Source organism: Prunus dulcis, chromosome 5 (assembly GCF_902201215.1).
Source record: "Prunus dulcis chromosome 5, ALMONDv2, whole genome shotgun sequence".
NCBI lineage: Eukaryota > Viridiplantae > Streptophyta > Magnoliopsida > Rosales > Rosaceae > Prunus > Prunus dulcis.
The window spans coordinates 2,058,717-2,070,132 of record NC_047654.1 but is presented as its reverse complement, the minus strand read 5'-3'; the positions used below and the strand labels follow the sequence as shown (position 1 = coordinate 2,070,132).

Sequence of the window (11,416 nt, the reverse complement as noted above, 5' to 3'; positions counted from 1 at the left end):
AGCAGTAAGCATGCCAACCGAAGTCACTTGGATGGGGTCCCGAATCATTAACAAGCTTCACGCTTAAGCAAAATAATATGGGTTACCCAAAGCCAAGTTGGTACAAGGAAATCATGCACATCTTGGTCTGACTCCTCTAAAGCATGACAAGGGGGTGCATTTTGGTTTAAAACAACTAGGCAAGCCACACAAAAAAGAAAAAACTATATGTCGAGAATTTTGGGTAAAGATCTTGCCAACATTTTGGCAGCATATACCTTGTTTTAAGACCACCCAAACCGTGAGAAGATTTCAAACAGGAATAAATTCACCAACCATGCAGAATATATATACATATAGCGAGCAAGGATTACAATATGTCTTGAGTAGTTCAAACATAACAACATTACAATACGAAGTTGCCACAGTAGAAGTTTTGGGACATTCAAAAGAAATACAGCCTAAGCAAAATTAAGTTATACAAGCCAAAGATTAATGTGTTCTTTAGTTTCAGAAGGAATTCTAAAATGTGCCAAGCCAGTCAGTCTCGCACCAAGCAAACACAACCTACAGGGCAAAATAAGGGTAAATGTCAGAAGAAAACAGGCTGGTGCCAGACAAGGTTACTAAAGTAGAAGAGAAGAGTAAAATGAGAAGGATGAAGAATTACGGACCTCAAAACCGTCAAATGTAGCTAAAAAAGAATAGAAGAAGCCTTATGAGATGACCTAGTTGCTGCTTCCGCCACGAAATTGGCACCGTCAATAGAAACACCCTAGGCAATGAGAAAGAGACACAGTTCTCGATGCTGGTTCTCCAACTCACATTGCTTAAGGTTCAAGGTGTCTACTGCTACCTTTATTTCATTAGGACTAGGTAACGATCCCATGCTATGAATGGCCTATGCCCTGGCACGTGCTAAATCTCTCACCAAGTTCAAAAGAAAGTCCACCTGAAAACCCAAGGTTATGGCCTCATAGATCGCATCCCGCCAGCAAAGGAGCCTATGATCCGTAATGTCCAAGAGCCCGGAAAGCAGCGCTCCTCGAGAAGGAGGAAGTGATGTCAGTGATCTCCATAAAACTCCCATACTTGTCCATAAACTTCTTCAAAGCTTCAACTGTCTCGGGATAAAGGAGAGCTCCCCGAAATGTAGGGTAACCATCAAACCTGTGATAAAGTGGCAGGAGCTCATCAATGGATCGAAGGATCTTAACACCACCATTGAAGTAGGCCTATAAATGCAGTAAAAGAGTTCTCTTATTCCAACAAAGATATACACAATGAGCGTTCTGCGGAAACATTTTTGACAGCAGTATTACTAACCTGGTCGTCCTAATCAGTAGCTTTGTCGCTAAATGGAATTGCCGGAAGAGATGTTGAGGTGCCGGGCTCCAGGCTTCTCCGGAGAAGTGGTGGAATATGGAGTGGAATGGGCAACTTTTCATGCAATGTAAAAGGGTTGTTCCAGAGAGTGTCTGGAAAATGTGGCAAAATGGTGGGCTCAAGGTTTTTTCGAAGAAGACATTGAATGATAGGCAGCAAGGGATTCGTTGCTTGAGACGCAGATGCCTCGTTCGGATGGTTTGGTTGCTTCATGGTCTGGGGTGACACAGCAAGCGCCATCTCAGCTAATGTAGTGGGTGTCTCAGAGAAAAAGGGCACCTTATGGATAATTTCCATGCCTTGGGCAACATGCCCAATCTAAAAAAACTTATACATGTATAAATATGAGGCAATCAACAAGCTATATTATGTGCATTCGAAAAAGAAAAAAGAAAAAAGAAAAAAGGGGAGACTACCTAACTAGACAAACTCAAGCAAAACATGGGAGGCAAACGATGGATACCTCTCGAGCATCCTGAGTAGAACTAATAATAGCAACAACAAGGTCTGAACCCTCAAAGGTGTCGGCAACTTGTGAAACAAAGGCAGAATATGATATAAGCTAAAATAGCAACTCAAGATATAGAGAATAGAAAGGAAGTAAACACGAGATATGTTGAGTACCAGCTCGATGCTAGCGTGGAGCACGAGATATGTTGAGTACTGGCTCGATGCTAGCGTGGCATAGGACGTCACCAGGAAACCTGTGAGGGGTATCCAAGTCATCTGCCTCTTCTGAATAGCCACATGGGCATACATATGTATCTTGTCATGGTTATAATAATTGTCTTCATCAAGGTCTTCGCCTGCATCGCCAATGTCACGGATGCCCTCTTGTTCTGGAACGCTAGCCTTAGCGTCAATGGCATCATCACTATCACTATCATCATCAACAATCACCACAGTTGCAGCTCCGGAAGCTCCACTATTGCTCACACGAGCACTGTTGAAGGAAAATGGTGATCTTCCTAATATAATTTCACCACCACTAATTAAATAATGGGGTTTTATTATTTTAGGTTCGACCCATTCGAGACGCAAGTCTCTTAATTACAATCCCTTGCTTCAAGGGAAAACCCTTTGATTCCATCATAAAAAAAAACAGAACGTGTGTGTTTGATTTTGTGGCTGCTCCCAAGTCCAACCTCAGGATGCCTACGTATCCTTTGCGGGAATCAAGCCACTCGTAGTTCAAAAATTCATGATGAATAAATGACTCATCACAAAACGAAGAATTTGAATGGGTTTGATTGAGGAGTTTGAGTGAATTTATCTGAATAAACCAGGGATTCGATATGGAAATATGTTTGGGATGGTTGCATCTAGATTGAATCTCTAGATTGCCTACGTACCCTTTTAAAGGGATCAAACCAACGTAGTTCGACGGTTTAGAAATTAATGGGTAAGTGTGGCCCAATAATTTCGAGTTGGTGTCTTTGAGACGATTTGAAGATTTTCATAGGTAGATGACCTATGGGAAAAATTAGAAATTCATGGGTATGTATGGCCCAATAATTTAGAATTTATATATTTGAGAAATTTGAATTTGATCCATTGAAATTTATACGGGTAGATGACTCATGAAGAAATTTAGAATGATTTGGTACCATTTGAGAAATTTGGGATTTTCGTATCAATTATTTGCTAATTGATACGTTTTTTTATTCTGAAGGGAATTTTGGACGGACAAATTTTGATTTGAGGAAAAGGTCCATCCAAATTTATTTGACGGTTTGTTAACTGGTATTTTCTAGCACTTGAGAATTGTCAATGGTTGACCCCATTAAACATGTGAGAGTTGTTATACTGTTCGAACACTTGAATTTGGAAGATGACCCATTTGCCCTTCATCCTTCTTTGACGATTTTTGGATATTTGGCTGGGAACATGCGAGTCTGTGCATGTCCAGCAAAACCAATTGGTTGGGCTTTGGGTTTGCTATTATCACGTCTTCACTAAACAACAAACTCTTCACCCCACTTTCTTCCTTTACTTTTCCACTAAACAACGGCAGTGCATTCTTTGATTTGTAACTGGAGCTTTTGCTGGGGCAAAGTCCCATTTAGCTTGGCCTATAAACAAAAAGCCCACGTCAGAGAGGCTTTGAGAGCCAGCTGCCAACTGAAACCAAAACCGATATCTATTTGGAGTAGTAGAGATCAATTCAAACTGAGTCACTTCCATCTTTATCTGGAGTAGTTCAAATCAATTCAAACTGGACCAAATTATATATATCTCTTCAACTACTCATCTGTCACAATCAGTACGGAGCCTTGAGTTTGAGATGCAAAAACCAAGGCAAGACCTTGCCTTTGCTCATGTTTGTCAAAGCAGACCATGTAGTCCACTAAAAATGAATTGAAAGTCATCCCAGGCGTCATTCCCTTTGCTTTGGCAGGTTTCTTTTATTTTATTTTTTGTCTTATTCCCCTATCTTTGCTTTTAGTTTTCTTTTCTTCTCATTTGCTTTTAGTCACTTTTCTCTTTCAGCTTCTGGGACTTCTTCAACTTTTAGGCTTCTTTGTCTTTGGCTCGTGTTGCTTTTGGGTTCTTCAACAATCGCAACACAAGAGGCTTATTGGTGAGCCATTTTTCCTTTTACTGTTTTTTTTGCTTGCTGATGCTTTGTGCCTTCTTTTCTTTCCAATTTGATTGGAATTTCTAAGGCTTTGCATATTTTCCTTTGCAGACTCACATCATTTGAGAGGGCCATCATACTGCCCATTGAGGTGCTGGTTTTGCTTTGTCTTAGTTGCTTCATGTTTTGCCAACAACAAAGTGAGAACCTTTTGCAATTTGCTGCAGAGGAGTGCTGGCTTAGTAATTTTCGTGAGCTGTCTGACTTGGGATTTTTCTTTGTTGATTAATTTTGAAGCACAGAAAGTGGGTTTGAATCATCAGCTTTTGTAAGCTTTCTGGCACTCAGTAATTTCTGCATCTCCTTTAATATATTTTCTTCTGTTTATGCTAATGGGTGAGACTAAAACAGAGTTATTGATTTTCTCCATTTGCAGCACGTTTTGCTACCTGTTCTTTCTCCAATCTGCAGATTTAGAATTTTGCTCTGCTGAAGGTGGGTTGAGCATGTAACAAAGCATCTGAACTGTTGATGTTTTCTGTTTTTGGTACTCAAGAACACTCACAAGGTCTTCTCTGAGTACCACAATGTGCCTATGGACACTCACAAGGTGTTCACAGCACTTGTACAGTGGGATTCTTGTAGAAGCCCATCTGTAATTCACAATAGAGAGGTCCTTGTGAGAGCTCTCTTTGTGTAAGTAGCATAATTATTGCCAATTTGGGAGGATTTGTTCACATTTTTCCCCTGCTACGGTCTCTGTTGATATGATACATTTCTTGATATCAAACATGGAGGAAGTTCAAGCTTCTGTACAATGGCCTCACATACATATTTTTTTGCCTGCAAGTCAGTTGTACATAAAAGGATACTTAAATGAATTTGTTTATACCTTCTTAATGGTATTATGACAGAGCTTCGTATCTCTTATGCTTGCTTCTCTTCTTTGGATTTCTGCAGCAGTTTGGTGCTTTGTTTCTCTTCTTGTGGATTTCTGCAGCAATTTGGTACTTTTTTCTTCCTTTGTTTTGCATCCTTTGGTTCCTTTTTATAGACCAAGAGGAACTGACATAGTGGAGCCAGTTGTTGCCTCACGTATGTGGGTGGGAGTAACTTCCCATTTCCAGCCACTACTCAACTCAACGTACATGTTCTGTTAATGCTTAATATTTTCTTGTAAAAATATTAATATTAATTCATTTGGGCCTAAGCCAATTTAGCAACAAGTCCACAAAACCATTTTAGCTATGGGCCCAACTTCTTTAAACTTGGGCCAAAATTTAATTTGCTATGAACGAATTTTTTATCTCAACAAGCACCGATAAACCTTGCCTGCAGGATACGCATGTTGCGGCTTTTTGGGGTCACATGTGGGAGCACAGGAGCTGCATCACTTCTCTTTCTTTTTGGGGTGGTGCCAATTTTCTCTTAAAAGACATATAAATAAATAAAAGAGAAAGAGAGCAAATAACTCAGGCATCAGACAGAGTCAATACTTACTGCGAAGAGGGGTGGTTTCCAAGGCCTTACCAGCACGGTCGTGGCTCTCGGATGCAGTGAAAGTTAGAGGTTGTAGATGTCCCGGGGGAGTTGTTTCTTTAGTTCGGGGAAGGCCACTCGATGCCACTTTCAAAATAAACCTTCTAGGTTTACTGGCGGTTTGGTCCTTTCCTGCACTATGCTTCTCCTCCCGCTTCCGTTTACCCGACATCGGTGTCATGCCTTTTCCGGAACTGCAAGAACTCTGCATTCCCAGTTTCTATCTTGACTTGGGAAATTCCCCAACAATGTCACCACTTTTGAAAATAAAGGGCCGGTTGCATTTCTCGCTGAGCAGAATTGCTTTCTCTTCCGATACTAGACTAGCATGACGAGTAGTTGAGGGAAATAATTTGTCGCAGTGGGAGGACTGGAATTCACGAAAGGAAGCAAGGTAGTGGTCCCAGTAGGCTTGAGAAGTCACCAACTCTTCCCTTATCGGCTAAGACAAGGGGCCTGCTACCATCCGACACGTTATCATTACTCCAAAAGACCCTGTGAAGTGGGAATGGGTCACTGTGGTTGGGACCGATTGGCATGCCCTGGTCAAGCCCAAATTGCTGTCTTACCTAATGTGGTGAGTAAACCATGAAGATCTCTAAGCGGCTATCACCTAAAGTGGGCAATGGGAGACAGGCAATGTTCAACATGGAGTATCTTCTGAAACTGCAGCCTTGTGCCATGGCTGCTGGAACCTCGGCTGCACCCTCAACATCAGCATAAAAGGGCACATAGGTATATGCCTCTGCTAAAGCACCATAAGGACGGAAGATGAAGCTCTCAATGTTGTCCAATAACTTCAGGAAATTCTAGCCCTTCCTCTACATCTGCTTAAACCACCTGCAGATCAAGAGAAGTTTGTCCGGCATATAGGAACCCTTGCCAGAGTTAGCAAGCTGCCTAGCATGCATATAAGGGAGTGGGTGCACATCCAGTCCTTTGAGGTGTTCCCACAAAAATACTTGCAAAAAACCCGAATTCAAAAGAGTATCCTCACCCATGGTTCCTGCTGCACGTTTCTCAAGAAGTTGAGCCTGGTCAAGTAGTCGGGACAGGTGCCCCAGGAACATGGGGGCTAAAGGAATCGTGTCACCTCGGACTATGGCTAAAGCAAAAACGAATACTCGCTCATGTATGCAGTCTTGAGAGAAGTCACAAAAGATAAATCTCCTAAGCCACAGCGAAATAAATGCGGCAAGTCCCCTGTCTGTTTGCATCCCCGAAATATTGCACTTAGTTGCTGAATCGGAGCGAAGTGCTGGGAGAAGTTGGAGCACCTTTCCGCAGAACCGCAAGCTCGTCCATGTCCTCTAGGGTTAGGGCAATATCAAAGGGGTTCCGATTACCACAAACATGGAGGCAGAAAAGGTTTGCCACATCCTCAAGGGTGAAGGTAAATTCCCCAAATAGGCATATAAAGGTGTGAGTCTCGGAACTCCACCTCTTGATCACGTGGCGGAGCATCTTTGCTTTAACGTGAATGTTGCACATCTTGGAGAGGAAAATAGCATCGAGTACTTACGCCCTGCGCAAAATGTCACAAGTAGACGAATCCAGCAGCTCGCGGTCGATCTACTTGGACCAACCCTTGCTAATACCGCAGGGAAACTAAAAAAACAAATGGACAGTCAGGAATATGCCTTTCTCAATGCAACACATGGATATTGATGCTGGTTCGATCACAAGGGTATCCTTAGGCTTCGGCTCATCACCAACAACAAAGTTCCCGCATGCATCTTTGAGCAGTAAAAGGGGCCCTCACCTTTTTAGTCCATCATCCATGGAGTAGAGATGATCCATCATAATTGGCGGGAGATTGGTGGAAGCCATGGTAGGATTCGTTAAGTCACTGATATCTGCACACATTAAAAAAAAAAAAAAAAAAGCACAAAAGGAAATGGATGAGTTCCGGCACCTTTACACCCCCAGTCTTGAAGGCTCATAATCCCAGAAAAAAAAATTTAAAGAAAACATACACACGCCTACATGCGTTCCTCACGCAATGATACTAAGGTCATGCCTACCATAGAATCGAGCCCATGCCATTGTATAATTTCACCCGAACTATATGATACAAGTGCAAAAGAAAGCCCAAACTGCAGAAGTCAATTATTTAGAGGGGTCGTGGATTGACTATCCTAGAGTAAAGGCAAAGACATCAAACATATAACATAAGTAGTATTACATGCTCGTTATCTTCATATCGTGCCCTGTGTCATGGGATGACTTTTTCGGAGTCTTCCTTCTGTGCGGCTTTAGACTTGATCGCCTCTCGAACAAGCTAAGTCAGCCTCCTTCTTACAACACAAGATTGAACCAAGCAAAGAACAATCGCAAGAGCAAGAAAGGATAAGAAAGCTTAAGAGAGTTTGGGAGAATATATGCATGTATTGTTACTCAAATGCTTTACAAGTTGTGAGGTGAGGATACACAATGAGACATCCTCCTTATATACTATTCCTATCCCACCTACCACTACAATAGAGGGCTAGGATACAATCTCACCAACCGAGATCTACCTGCTACTTCCACCAACCGACGTCTACCTACTACTATACATCGAATCTAGACATGTGGGCTAAGAGGTCTAGCATGATCAATCCAACGGGCTGGGCCTTAAACATGCGGGCCGTGACACCTGGCATCATCTAAGGTGTTGCACTTGACCAGGACACACTATCGCTTAGTGGGAATTCAAAGGTTCTCAATTAATATTCAATATCTGGTTTCAAACAAATAAGAGCGGATACAGAGAATCAATCAAGACAAGCTATCACTTGGTGGGTGCCCAAAAATCCCTAATCAGTGGTCGATATCTAATTTCAAGCAAATAAAGACAGGCAAAAGGGATCAAACAAACATGCAGCACCGAAAGATCAAGAAGAAGAACTAAGGAAGATTACAATTGTCCTTTCATGGAAAGCTCTCAGAATATATGTGTATGTATGTGTGTATATATATGCAGTAACAAGATGAAGAAACAAAAAAGGGAAAGAGGAACGATGCTTACCACCACTCCTGCTTGCGTCCTTTCCAGCAGCTTGCCAAATCAAGAGAAATTAGAGGGAAATTGGTCTCCTCAAGCATGGCCTTGGGGTAAATCTAAGGGAAACGAGAAATTTGGGGGGGGATTTTAAAAGGGCAGACGGTTACCTCCTCCAACGATTGCGAACAATTTCTTTCACACGAGGGCCGGCGGGGTCAGGGTATGAGGTAACTAACCAACAATTGCAGATGGTGCCCTTGACGCCTTGGGTGTAATAAGAGGTCAGCAAAAGTGGAAGGAGGAATGAAGTGAAGGGCAGTAAGAAGAGTGAAGAAGAGCGAAGACATAAAAAGTTTTTTTATTTTTAAAATACCTATCTGGGAACCGTAAAAAGCTGCTAGAATGTAATTATTGCGCTATCACACGCAGGAAGCGAGAAGGTCATATCACCAATGTGGATTTAATTCTTGGGATGGGTTTGATTATTTGGCCCTTATTAGCACCTATTCATGGCCCCAATAATCAAGGAGGCTAATGTTAAGGCCCAAAAATCCAAGGCTGGGACCAAGCTTAATTTTAGCCCAGCGCAATATTTAAGCGAGAAAGAAGCCCAACTAGGGTGTACGAGAATTTGTCAGATACACCCGTATAAATCATGGGTCGCATGCCATGCCAAGCAAACACGCAAACCCACCATGCAGAAGGGTCAATAATGAGCTAGTAAAAATGTACCGGCTCTTGAATCCCCTCCATCACTAGTATAGTGGAGGTGTTATTTGTATTGCAATAATGAATAAATGTACGAACACAAATAATGAGCAGACCAGCCCACTTTTATATGTGGGTTCATTTCATAATGTATTTTTGTTTTAAGCCCACGTTCATTCACCTATGAACATACTATTTAGCTTGGTCACAACCTATTGTCATACCCTAGAGTTCAAACATGCCAAATAAACACGCAAAGACAGGCAAAAGGATCACTACTATAAATACCAAGCCATGCTACAAGCTAAAGTAGGCCCAATCCACATAAAATCTGGGGCTTGCTGAGAAGATTGTGGAATGGATGGGTACGAGCCCTCACGAGGCCCATTACATGTTCAAGGGATGGAAGTTTTGGGCTGCTTGGGAGCCCCAAAACTCAAGCCCATTTCTTGGGCCCAAGCACATGAGTAAGTAATAGAGAAAGAGAAAAACGTGACCTAGCAACTTAAGAAAATATGTAGTGGTCTACAATGTTTAGGAAAGCCTCTCATCAGCTAAGGCATTCAGCATCTCGTCAAAAGAAGAGCAAATAAGCTACTTCCAGCAGTTTGACGAAACCATGAAAGACTTAGCTGACTATTGGAAACAAGTGGCCAATGACCCAATACCTTAGGAAAAGCCCAGCCCAATACCTAATAAAATATCTAGCGTTGTGTTCAGCCCTTGCCAAAGCTTCATAGCAGAGTCAACATGAAGCCATCTCAAAAACCAAAGGGAATTCGTACGTGGGGGAAGAATACCCATTAGGCAAAAGCTCTGTCCATTCTCCTTTCCTCTGCAAGCTCTAATAGGAAAACCAAGAAGAAAAGCTGGTGGTGCCTCACCCACATGGAGAGGTCCAGCTATGTAAAAATCTTGGAACCCCAAAGGGCTTGTTACCTATGCACTCTGGGTAGGGGAATTTCACCAAATAAGAGTGAATGGAAGAAAGTGAGTGAAAAGCAAGGAGGAGGTCTGATAAAATTAAGGGGTTGAAGTGCCTATAAAATGAGGCTTCTTCTACCCAGCAAAGGCATCATCCAGAGTGCGACCAAGCTTTGTCAAGCAAATAAAAATTCACTCAAGCCACCCCACTCTCCATTCCCATCTCCTTCCCTCTTCTCTAGTCAAAACGTCCCTAGTTTACTTCCTCCCCCTACTCTGAGCCTTTGTTTTTGTAAGAAGTTCAAGCTGTTTTTTTTCTTAATTGCTAAACTCGTGAAGGTCTAGCTCCCATGCCGCAGGCTCCTCAAGCAAGCCATATTATAAATTTGTCACATTCATTCGGCTTACTGATGAAAAGGATCCAAAGTGTTTTCTAAGGTTTCAGCAAACTTTTCAAAACTCTTTTGGAGCCTGGTTCTTGAACTCAGGTATAGGGAAAATTTTGTTCGCCTTCCCCTTACAACAGCCAAAGTCCATTCGTCAGGCTACTGGAACAAAAGACCCCTACAGATGGATAAATACTTCCAAGCTCTCAAATAAATATTGATGTACGTTCACCAATTCTACAAACACACAAGAAACAAAAATTAAAACTATCAGCCTAAATTGATTTTTAAAAACTAAACATAAAATACGGAGGAATTAACCACAACTAGCCATCAGAATTTATATAAATAAAACCATCAACTATCATAATGAAATTGAGCAAAGCTACAATGAGGTAAATGATAGAAATCAGGAAAAAAAAAAAAAAAACAACCAAAGAGTCTAAAACGGTTCTCATAAAAAAAAGATAGTTTGAATTGGTAACTTTAGATTTATAAAAGCAAACAAATGTCATTGCGAAATTTATAAGCATGCCATCGTGAGTCAAATAGAATAAAGGCTTATTTACTATAGTACCCCCTGAAACTTTGGGTAAATCTCATTTCCCCCTTGAAAGTTAAAGTGACCCACTTAACCTCCTTGACCATGGTTTTGTGTTCCACTTTACCCCCTACTGTCAACTCCATTCAAAATTCTGTTAAAATTGATGACATGGCAGGGGTATTTTAGTCATTTTCAACAAATGGGTCATTTACTCATCAATTTTATAAGGAAAGTGGATCCCACATCCAACATGGACCAAAAAAATAAAAATAAAAAATTAATTTTCCTTTACAAAATATAAAATATAAAAAATCAATTACATAATTACAAAATTACAAAATCAATTTCCCAACCTCCCTCAGCAGCACCAACCCAACCCTAGCCGC

General features: G+C 41.4%; 1 long non-coding RNA gene across 1 annotated transcript; it reads left to right on the top strand.

Moving 5' to 3' along the window:
• Nucleotides 1-3,569: 3,569 nt before the first annotated feature.
• On the top strand, nt 3,570-4,954 carry LOC117628283. Its single transcript, XR_004585933.1, has 5 exons — nt 3,570-3,763; nt 3,856-3,946; nt 4,055-4,271; nt 4,380-4,438; nt 4,904-4,954. It is a non-coding gene; the product is annotated as an uncharacterized LOC117628283 (long non-coding RNA).
• The last annotated feature ends 6,462 nt before the right edge of the window (nt 4,955-11,416 follow it).